The sequence below is a fragment of the Alligator sinensis genome, unplaced genomic scaffold (genome assembly GCF_000455745.1).
Source record: "Alligator sinensis unplaced genomic scaffold, ASM45574v1 scaffold233_2, whole genome shotgun sequence".
Taxonomy (NCBI): Eukaryota; Metazoa; Chordata; order Crocodylia; family Alligatoridae; genus Alligator; species Alligator sinensis.
This window is the reverse complement of record NW_005841941.1, coordinates 742256-754606: the sequence shown is the minus strand read 5'-3', so window position 1 is coordinate 754606 and position 12351 is coordinate 742256.

Sequence of the window (12351 nt, the reverse complement as noted above, 5' to 3'; positions counted from 1 at the left end):
AAATCAAATCAGAGGACCCTTTAATCTCTCCAAATGGAATCAGAACCCTCTAAATTGATTTGGAGAGATTCGGAAAGATTTGGCGATTCGGACATAGACACAGCTTTAAGTGTTTTTTCTACATACCTCTAGGTAGCAGGCGGCTTATGAATGCTGTGATGCTGGGACACACGGAGCATCCCACAGAAATGCGGGGGCTCCCCAGCACACCCAGCAGCAATCCTGGAAGTGGACCAGAAGCACCTCTGGTCCATTTCTGGGTCTGCCAGGCAGCATGCTGGGGGCTGCCCCCCGCTCTCCCTCCCCAGGAACTGGTGCCTCCTGGGTCTGGGGGGGCACCCAGGGCCACCCAGTGGCCAATCGCCAAGCTGGTGGGATGCAGGGGGGGGAGGTGAGGGCCGCACACTCCCAGGCAGACCTGGAAGTGGACCGGAAGTACCTCCAGTCCACTTCTGGGTTTGCCACCGAGCATGGGGAGGGGGGGGGGGGAGCTCCCTGCACGCCTGTGGGACGCTGCATCCACCCCAGCATGTGCTGGTACCTCGAGATATGTAGAAAAAGCATTTAAAGCTGTATCTATGTCCAAATCAGCATTGAATCTTCAGATTCAGCCGAATCGAATCGGGGACAGTGATCTGAATCAACTAATTGAGTCACTGTCCCCAATTCAGGCCGAATCCAAATCCAATAGGGCTTTGCACATGCCTACTAGAAAGCATGCTCCACAAACGCTCCTCTCACCCACCCACTCTAGTGGCATAGCACCACAGCTTCAAACAACTACTACCCTGACTGTACAGGTCCTTGGGAAGCCTCATACTAGAAACAGAAGCACGTCAAAAGGAAGTCTTAACTATAGTCCTCTCCCTTAGGTTTAAAAAACAGTGGCATTCCTTGAGAATCCTAAAGGATAAGTAAGTGGGGGGAAAAAAACCCCCAAACAGTAGCAATTAAAGGCTGTGAAGGTGAAAGCGGACAGCTGTATGAAACAATTACTTCAAATGCCACTACTTTAGGAAATTCCCTCTCTCCTTCCTATTCTCCCCATTCCTTTTTACTCACCTTATTCTAACAGTTGCAGTTCCCTTTTACTCTCCTTATTCTAACAGTGCAGCTTCTACCAGTCCATGGACTTGCAGGTGTGCTTTGGTAAGAACAAAACAGGGTTTTATTTACTGTGATAATATTTACATGAATTGCATCATAAGAGTTCCATGAGAGTACAATTTCCAAGCCTGAAAGTACAAATTTTCATCATCATGGATCAAAAGGCTCTATAAAACCGGCAGACAACTAACAATTAGAACATAGTTTCATAGTTTCATAGTTTTAGGGTCGGAAGGGACCTAATAGATCTTCTAGCCCGACCCCACTCCAGGGTGGGAGAACAACCCAAAAAAAAACAAAACACAAACCCTAAAAACAAAAATGGGACTCAAATGAGTCCAGCCAGGTAAGTATCCAGCCTCTTCTTAAAGATCCCCAGGGTAGGGGCCAGCACCACCTCCCTTGGAAGTTGGTTCCAGCTCCTAGCCACCCTAACTGTGAAGTAGTTTTTTCGGATGTCCAATCTGTACCTCCTCTCCATCAACTTGTGCCCATTACTCCTTGTTATGCCAGCGGGGGCTAGGGGAAACAGCGTCTCCCCCAAACCCTTCTGGTTCCCCCTAGTGAGTTTATAGACGGTCACCAGGTCCCCCCTCAGCCTTCTCTTGTGGAGGCTGAATAGGTTCAGGTCCCGCAGTCTCTCACTGTAGGGTCTGCCCTGTTGCCCCCGGATCATGCGGGTGGCCCTCCTATGGACCCTCTCCATGTTGTCCACATCCCTCCTGAAATGGGGCGCACAGAACTGGACACAATACTCCAGCTGCGGCCTGACCAGCGTCGCATAGAGGGGGAGGATCACCTCCCTGGCTCTACTCGAGATGCACCTGTGGATGCACGACAAGGTCCGGTTAGCCCTGCCAACCATGACCTCGCATTGTCGGCCCATGTTCATCTTGGAGTCAATAATGACACCAAGATCCCTTTCCGCCTCCGTGCTCTCAAGTAGGGAGTTCCCCATCATATAAGTGTGCTGCTGGTTCCTACTACCCAAGTGCAGCACCCTGCACTTGTCCGTATTGAAACGCATCCTGTTCCTGTCTGCCCACCCCTGTAACCTATCCAGATCCTTCTGCAATCTCTCTCTCCCTGCTAGCGTGCTCACCTCCCCCCAAATTTTGGTGTCATCAGCGAATTTAAACAGGTTGCTCTCCACCCCAACATCAAGATCGCTGATGAAGAAATTGAACAGCGCAGGCCCCAGGACCGAGCCCTGGGGGACTCCACTACCCACCTCCCCCCAAGTCGAGTATGATCCATCCACCACCACCCTCTGAGTGCGACCCTTCAGCCAATCTGCAATCCATCTGACTGTGTAGGCATCTATGCCACAGTCGCCTAGTTTATTAATTAGGATGGGGTGAGAGACGGTGTCAAAGGCCTTGCTGAAGTCCAGAAAGACTACATCCACCGCGACACCTGCGTCCATGGCCTTTGTGACCTGATCATAAAAGGCAATCAGGTTGGTCTGACATGATCTCCCCCTAATAAATCCATGCTGATTGCCCCTGAGCATCATCTCGGATGCCGGCCCATCACAAATGTGCTCCTTGATGATCTTCTCAAAGAGCTTCCCCAGGATTGAGGTAAGACTGACGGGCCTATAATTGCCCGGGTCCTCCCTTTTCCCTTTTTTGAAGATGGGGACCACATTAGCTACCTTCCAATCGTCTGGCACCTGGCCCAAGCACCACGATCGCTCGTAGAGCCGTGCCAGGGGCCCTGCAATAACCCCAGCCAGCTCCCTCAGCACCCTGGGGTGGAGAGCATCCGGACCCGCTGACTTGAACGCGTCCAGCCCCTCCAGAAGCTCTCTAACCCGGTCCTCCCCAACCTGAGGTCTGAAGGCGATCCCCTCGCGTCCGGCTTCTATCACAGCAGGGAAGTCCCGGTCCCTGCACAAGAAAACGGAGGTGAAGAATTGGTTAAAGAGGTCCGCTTTATCCTCTGACGCAACCACCAGATTGCCCCGCATATCCTGCAGGGGCCCCACATTACCCGGCGCCTTCTTCATCCTCCCAATATATTTGAAAAAGGACTTTTTGTTATCCTTAATCCTGGACGCTAATCCGAGCTCTATCTCCGCCTTGGCCTTCCTAACAGCCCGCCTGCAGGCCCGAGCAGAGGAGGTATACTCCTCTTTGGAGATTACACCCCCCTTCCACCGGGCGTACGCCACCCTTTTGGCAAGCAGGCATTCCCGGACACCCTTGGTGAGCCAGGGGGGCTTTTGGACACTCCTCCCCCCCTTGCTTCTTGTTGGGATGGACACCCCTTGGGCCCTGAGTATCGTTTCCTTAAGGAACGACCACTCCTCTTGGACGCTGAGTTCCTCTGCCCTCAAGGACCCCAGTTCCTCTCCCACTAATCTCCTCATCTCACTGAAGTTGGCCCTCCTGAAGTCTAGGACATAGTCCTAGACTTAGTCATATCCCACAAAGCACATTAACGTCTTAATGAAATGACCCAAAGCACGAGCAAAACAACTGCTGTTTTGGCAGGTGAGCCTAAAAGTCTCTGAACCTCTGTCATAGCCCTCAAAAAACTGCCTGCCTTGCTGGCAATGATCTATACAGCACAGCATGCAGTTATCAATTCAAGCAGGTATTGCTGAGCGTTCTCAAGCCTTGTAAGACTGCCAGCTCTGCTTCAGTTTCCAAAGCACACATTCTACGGTTATCCCTGCAGCATTATAGGCAGTAAAAGGAATGGTTAATAATGATCCAATGAAGGGCTTCATTAGTGAAGGTAGCAGACAGTCTCCCACAACAACAAAATCATCAGCACCTTTAATGCCCATTGGCTAGGGAAACAATTCTACATTTTCATTAAAGAAGCAAGAAATACGAGTTCCTAAGGATCCTAGCAACACGAACCATTCTAGCCCAACCTGAATTAATGTAGGTGAACCTGCCACAGTGGAGAAGTACTCCTTTCTGTTTATGAAATCAGAGGTCTGGCATGGGAAAAAGAGGAAGGGCATTTGATGGAACCCATATTCTAATGCAGCTGGGGAACTGCATGCATGCAAAGCCACCAGTAACCCTGGGCTGATCCTGGATCTTAACAAGGGTCTGTGGTTACACCCCCTATGGTTGTGGGGCACAGGTGCAGTGAAAAGCTCTGGGCTCACGTGCCCTGCAACCAAAGAGGACATGCCACAACCCCTCCCTATGATCCTAGATAGCAGTGACCCTTCAGAGGCTTGGCCTGCTGGAGCTCTTTGTGTGCTGTGAGCTCTACAACCTCCCCACCATGGGGTCTACCCAGAGTCACTTCTTTCAGCTCTAGACCTGGTGCTGTTTCTTGTTGCCCTCCACCCCACTTCCAGAAGGCAGTGGCCACAGTTCTTCTTTCCTGAGATGTTATTTTAATCATCTCTGCTGCAATTAAACCCCTGTTACTTCATGTCCTGCTCTATGAGAAGGGAGAACAGTCGTTCTCCCTCTTTTTTATGGCAGCCTTTCAAATATTTGAGAGCTGCTATCATGTCCTACCTTCATCATCTTTTCTCCAGACTAAACACTCTTAATTCTCTCAATCTTCTCTCTGGCAGCTTGCATTCCAGCCTTTCACATCCTTGTCACTTGAATCTATATGCTTTCCAGTTTCTTCTTCTTCAAATGTGATGCCCGGAACTTGACATAGTACTCCAGCTGAGAGCCAACCATTGCCAAGTAGAGCCCCTCATCTTGCATACAGCACTCTTCCTAATGTTGCCCAAAACTGTATTTGCTTTTCTGACAGCATCACATTGCCAACTCACGTGGAGTCCGTGAAGCACCGTAACCCCCAGATCTTTATTAGCAGTGTTACTACCTAGCTAGTCACCCTCCCCTCCCCCCATTCCCCCACTGTATTTGTGCATTTGTTTTTAATTCCCTACATTTTTCTTAGCTGAACTGCATGGTCCCAAAGTGTTTGCAAGCCCACCTGCTTCTATGCATTTCTGCAAACCTGATCAGTTTCTATTCTTGCATCCAAGTCATTAATAAAAATATTACTGGACCCGGAACATGCTATATAAAAACCTATATACTCAAACACTTCACAAAAGACTGGCTTATTTCAATTTGTTACTGAACACCTCAGACTATGTAGATGCTTTATAGCCTACATACCCATCTTTGTTCCCTTCTACAAATATTATAATAATTCACAAACAAGCAAGCTAAAAAACGAGCACTGGAAAACAACATGCCAAATGGGAAGAACCAAACTAGCAAAAGAAAGATATGTTATATTGTAGAGGCTGGTTTATCCAGTGGAGGGTATTTGAGGAAATAAAAGGATGCTACTGTGAAAAGGTGAGAGATGCCTTTAAAGTCTTCCCAGGGAATCAGCCGTTGTTTCTTTTCTCACAGCTTTTTGAAAATGGAGGGCAATAAAAATGTCAGTGGTGCAATAATACAGGGCATCTCTACAAACCTTTTCCCCAAGTCAAGCAAGGTGATGATGTTAAAAAAAGCACAACATTGAATAACTGAACAGAAGAACATGTGACGCCTTAACTTTTAAAAGTCTGGGTTCAAATGAAGCTTAGGTCACAAGTCAAACAAGAGTTTATGGATACATGCAAAGAAGACCACCAGACAATTTGACTCAGACTGGGAAATCAAGTGAAACTCATGCCATTTTCGGGATCAGAATGTAACCACAAGCGGTGACTGGTTAATCAGAACATGCTCAAACCTTCCCATAAACCTGAGCAATGTTTCAAGTGAGCCTATGCCGATTTTAGCTTTGGGGGGAAATCACATGAAACTCAGTTGTTTTCCTTATGATTCAAAACAAAGCAAACTTTGGCTGAGTTTTATTTGAAATACTGTATGGGTTTTGCACAAACCTGGAATGCAAAGCCAACCTCAGATAGGTATGAAACCTAGATACGATGAAACTAAAAAGATTTTTTCTTGGTTTCACCTGAACAAAGCCCAGCCCTTCAAACTAGTCTAGAGGCTTGTTAACACACATTTTAAGCACATGAATACACCCAACTCAGAAACCTAGTTACAACATTGTTAAAACAGTTGCATAGATGGGACCTAGTCATGTCCTGTTAGCCAAGCAAAAGCCATTCTAAGGCTTAAAAAATTCATGTCGACATGGTTAGGTCCTGTCTACACTACACCTTTCAATCATATGGCCATCAGAGCAAAGGAAAACTGCTTCTAATCAGGTTTTCAAACTTTTGAAGTGGTTGACATAATGACAACTGTATTGCGAGAGAGCAGTAATCACAGAACTTACTTCTGGCCAAGGGCAGGGCAGATGTACTTTGTACGGGTAAGTTGTCTTTAAGAAGCTTGCACTATCTCTGATCATGCTATGCCGGGTCTTAGCTTTCATAAGAACTGAACTCCATTCTAAGGAAACGGAAAGGGGGGAAACTATTGGAATACAAACGTGTTTTGAAAGAAAACAAGATCTGGAACTGTTTCCAGAGTCAAAAGCAGATTTTGGTGATTATCCTACTATTATCTGTGCTTAGGAGCCAGAAATAACTATAGGATTTTAATTTGTTTGTTTGTTTCAGTGCAATCACTAATGGCAATGGCTAATGCAAAAAAAAAAAAAAAAAGTAGTCTGTATCTGACAAGAAATATATTTTTCTTATCACTCCATCCCTCATGTGGATTTTACCCACAAAGAGATCTTTCAAATCCTGGAAACATTCCAAAAATGCCTCAGGATTTTTTTTTTTTTATTCTCTAGAGTTACAAAATATATTTCACTTCACTTAAGCCATATTCCATCTCAGCTGTTGGCATGCAGGGCAAGGAAAAGAATTCATTGCTTACTCATCTTTTAAATATGCAATTATAAGAACTGAGGTTGGGAGGAATTGAAAAGTGTTCTGCTCATATTCAAAATCCTCCTGTCAATATGAAGAGGCTTTGGGAGCTCTAGAGGCCCAAGTGTGTTTTTGAAGGATGAGCATGTGGATTCATACAGGCCTTGTGAGTTGCAAGCTGGGAGGAAAGGGCTTCGGTTTTCCCTAGAGGTGCACCAGCTCCACACTTCCTTGTCTGCAGTGTGTGAATTTTCAAATATCCAAGGAAATCTATTTAGCAGCATTCCCCACAGTGATTGTTAAATTTGTCATGTTGCCTTTAATTTCATGCCTGGTTCCTTCCAAGAGCAATGTGATGTAAAAATCAGTTTGGGTAAAAAAACAAATGTAGCTGACAGCTATCATGCACTTCCTTATGAGTAAGAAAACCCCTACACACACCTCAAACCAACTGGCTCCTGAGTTTTGTAACTTCAAGAAAGAAAAACAAAATAGATAGGAGTTACCTGTTTGATTTATTTCATATTAATCTGTTCGAGTAAACACCGTGCCTCCCATTGTTTCAGTAAGACAATAATGCTGCTTCGTGAGAATGACATTTAAAAACAAACAAACCATAAGTGCTTTAGGATTGTAGGATCCAGTGCTCCTAAGTTATTTAGGATTTTTGACAATCCCACTTTAAGAAGTAGAAATTGACTATTAAAAGCCTGGTAATTAAACTTAACAGTCACCTCTCGGTATTTGGACCCTCAGTGCACATCTAAGAACTTGTTACAGACATTTCCCAGAAGCAGAGGGTGTCTGTTTTCACAGAAAGCCCATTTATACCCTTGAGCTTGCTTTCCTCCTCTAAAAAATTCCCATTGGAATATGTTTCTCTGAAAGAATCAGTAGAATTGAAATTTCCTAGAGTTTCTGCTCAAGCCTGCTGCCAATGCTAGTAACATATAAAAGCTACAGATCTGCATTTTCAAAAGCCCCGCTGTAGCTCACCAGTTTTCTACATTAAACATCACATTTGATTTCTAGAAGGGCTTTGTTTGAAATGCCTCTTCCTGGATCTAGCAATCAGTATGCTCACTATTTGTCTCACTCTTTGTGCTTCCCATATATCACCCCAGCAAGGTAAGGCAGTAGTGCAGCTTGGGGTACTTGAGGGTGCCTGTGACAGTAGCTGCCCACCAGGGGCTCAGATGCCCCCAACTGCAAGCTAATCCTAAACTCTTTGGTGCCCTTATGATCTTCCATAGCCACACCAATGTCTCATGGGTCTTAAGTCTCTTCATCAGGATTCCTGGCCATACAAGTTCTTGTTTCCCCGACCCTGGCTTCAGCCCCTCAGCATCCACCTCTCCCCTCTGGCTTCAGACCCTGGCCCTCACGGGGTTAAAATTACTGTATGATCCAAGATACTCCACTTCATGGCCTCCAAACCATGCTTCATGGACACTCCCAGACCTCCAGTATCATAAACAGGCTCTTAACAGAAGCACGGTGTTGCCAGCTGTACGATAATTTCAGCCCGTGTATGATGTACAATCAATAATTTAAAAGCATTCAAAATTTATGATAATTTTTGAAACAGGTATTTGATGCAGCATATGCAAAACCCAAGTCACTCACAGGAAATCTTAACTGACTTTTGGGTTTGCTGTCAGCAGTATCTTATGACTGCTTGCCTCAAAATAAAGAAATGCTTCAACTTTGGTGACCCAGTTCTCACTCAGTCACTGGGACTTACATTGAGCAATTATAAAGTAAATAAGAAGGCTTGTTTGCATTTTTATTTGCATTTGTAGTTGCATATTGTTTCAGTGTATGCTAGTTTTTCAGTAAATACAATGATTTTAAGCTTTCAATATGATAATTTCATATTTAAGACCTGGCGACACTGCAGAAGCATAACCCCACTGGGTCAACAGAAACGAGCAGTACCCAATACCTGTAACCCATCCAGGCACACTTACCAACAGGGAGAAGCTCTCTTGCTCCTACTAGCAGCTCTTCAACTCCTTATTTCCTCAGCCACCAACAATCAGAAAGAGAGCTCCTCTGTCTCCAACATTCAAAGCCAGAGTGGCCTGTTTGCCCTGGGAGCAAGCACATATGCTGGCTAGCACCACCACTGCTGTCCGCTGATCCCTGCTTCTCAGCCCCAAAGCAGGGATTCCTCATTACCCAATCTATAACCTCATGTACCTTCAGCCTGCTCCACCAGAGGCAGGTTCACAGTCCTGAGTCAGTTGTTCCTCATTAAGCAGTTTCTGTACCAGCTTGTGGCCCCTAGCTTATTCCTGGTCTGTGGCTCAGTCTTTGTGAAGCCCATACCTAGGCAACTTAATATAGCCGTGCTCCTCTAGCTTCTGCCCTTCCTGGACTGTTTACTGACAGGTACACCCCTCCTTTACTCCCTTACAGCCTCCATTCTCTGCCAGGTTTTTAGGGGGTTGAACTCCTTTCCCTGCTCTGAAGCCAAACTCAAATTGTCTGAACCCTTGCTCCTCTAGGCCAAAAACATTTTGCTTTTAAAGGGGCCGTGTGGGGTTTTATTACCCTTCATCCCTTCCCTAGTAACAGAGCTAGGGGTCCCTGGTCCAGTGTCCCTTAAAAAACCCCAAATAGAAGTACATGACTCTGTATAGACTAGTGCAGACATATCCTTAGAAGCTTCTAAAAAAGTACCCACCCTGGGGGTCAATGTTTCAAAATTCACTAGTGTTTTGGAGTACTTGAACTTCTGGGTGCCCAAGTCATTCCAACTTAGAGGGGCCCAATTAAAGCGGCTAAGCTTCCAACCATGTATATCTTGGCTACTATGACTTGGACACTTTGTAACAAACAGCCATTATTTTATGCACCAAAGCACTGAAAAAACCCTGTGGAATTTCAGATATACCACATAATATTCATAAATGTTATAACCATCTACAGAGGGCAGGTTGCTATAACACAAAGTTAACATACAAAACAAAGAATGCAAAGTGCTGCAAAGCAGATTTAGATCTGATCTCAGAAAAATCTTCCAAAGTGTAAGAATGGCAAGAGAATGGAATAAGCTACCTAGGGAAGTTGCAGAAACCCTTCATTGTAGGTTTTCAGGAAGAGATGGGGTAACCATATCTGGGTGGATTTAAAAATACTGTGCCCTGCATTTCTGCAGGGGTTTAGAAAAGACCCTTGCTTGAAATCCTTCCAGGCCTATGATTGCATGATTGATGCTAGTGTAACAAATACTACTTAAGATTGCAAATACCAAGGCACAGCTCCTCAAAAGCCGTTGATTGCCTAACTCCCATTGACTTCAGGGGTAGTTCTGGGTTCTGGTCTCCCACACCCTGTTCGTGAATGGCGGATTGAGTTCAGGAGGAGCACAAACATTGGGTGTTAGTATGAAGTAACTTCCATGATAAAGATTCACATCCAAGTTTACTGTGCACTAACTTTTCTGTGCAGACAAGCATTATCAGGCCCTAATGTCACTTAAGGCTTCTAGGAATAATTATACTGGGCCCTTGAGAGTCAAGAGTACCCCCAGTGGCACAGAGCATTCTTTCCATGGCAGGGGGTCGGACTTGATGATCTGCTCAGGTTCCTTCCGACCCCACCAACTATGAAACTATGAAGCTATGAAACAGAACTCTATCCAAAGTGATGCATCCCCACTCGGTTGATAATAAAAAGCTGATTGATGCAGTAACTCACCTGTACAAATACAGGATTGCAATCAGTATATTAAAAGCTGACAAACCCGAATTTCAGTGGGATATGATATCCATCGTAAACTGGACTGTGACATACACCCAACCAGATATCATGGTTGTGGATGAGTAGGCCATAACAGCAAGAGTCATGGACATGGCTATCCCTCTAGAGAACAGATCACAGTGCATCAGAGAAAGCTAGAAAGGTACCACAACCTGGCCACAGAAATTACGGCATTCTAGTGCTTCAAGAAGGTGAGCGTGATACCAGCCGTGCAGTCCCTGAATGGGCTTTATCAATGCTGATTGAGAAGGCCTTAAGAACACTGGAAATGACACAAACTTTCTGCTTATTCAAAAAGTTGTACATCTATGGACAAGCAGGATTACATAGAAGGTGAACACACAGATATAGCTTAGCCATTCATGGTGCATACATTCTGTAAATGCCCTGGCATAGGCTAGAAACATAGGGAAGGATAATCATCCTCTGAATACAGATAAATCTTGAATCATAGAAAATTAAATAGATCCTATTCTCAGAACAGCGCAGGAACACTAAGGACAAAGTGGAATGGTGGAGTTTGGGGGCATAATCAGGGAAAAGAAAAAAGAGACAAGTGAGTGATAGTAAGTAGGCGACGAGATGGTGGTGAAGAAGAGCATTGTAGGATCGTGTATTTGTTTCAAGTACAGCATGATAATTAACAAGTAATATTGACATCTGTACAAGCAAGGCGTAAAAGTGAAATGGCTTCTTTTGCATTCAGGCGTATTGTCAGCTAGCCACTCTGCTTGCCCCTGGCATAAAAGAAGCATGAAGTGGTGTCAAAAAGTCGGTGTCCCACATATTGGTTCTTTTGTACCAACCTTACTAGAGACAGATGACCCACAGTTCTATATATATATATGGGACCCCAAATGTGAAATATGCTTTCCAAAATGTTTATAGGATTGTGGCTGTTTCAGGAGAACCTGCCTGCACATGTAGGTGTGGGCCCATATGTTACAATGGGTTTTTCAAAGGCTCCTATCATAGGAATAGCAGCTGATGAGGAATTTCAGTAACTTACTTTTTGCAATCATCAGCGGGTTCATATTAGTTGCATTTACACTGCACATTATCTGTCACCTGGAATTCTAATTTGCAGTTTATGTGCCATAAAGATGCACGCTTTCCAGGCTGAGAAAGGCGACGATTGACTGTCTGTTTCTGTTGCTTCTTTTTTTCCACTATATCTGTTCTTCATACAGTTGTAACCAAATAGTAACCAAACAGGCTGTCAAATAGCCTGTGCTGTTTATTCCAAAACAGTGTGGATTTCCCATTTGTAATACAAAAACCATAAGGTCTAACTTTCCTGTATTTGGACCACAGCGTGGCTTGCAGTGGAGCCCGACTCTTAGGATACAAGACCAGAGAGACTCCTGAGGAATACTGCTCTGTCCTAAGAAAGATCAATAAGAAATAAGCTCTATTTCACTTTTGGTGAATGATTATTTTTAATCATTTCCAATCCCAGGAGCAAAATACCAAACTGCTTCTCAAAACAAAGCAAGAATTCACTAGTTCCCATCAACTAAAGTCGACATTTTTCTTTAAAATGGTTTCTGCCCCAGATGCAAATATAAGTCTTATTTACAGGACAGTGCTGCACTTGAACATGATTTCATAGATTCATAAATGTTAGAGTTAGAAGGGACCTCAGTAGGTCATTGAGTCTGACCCCCTGCCCTGGGCAGGAAAGA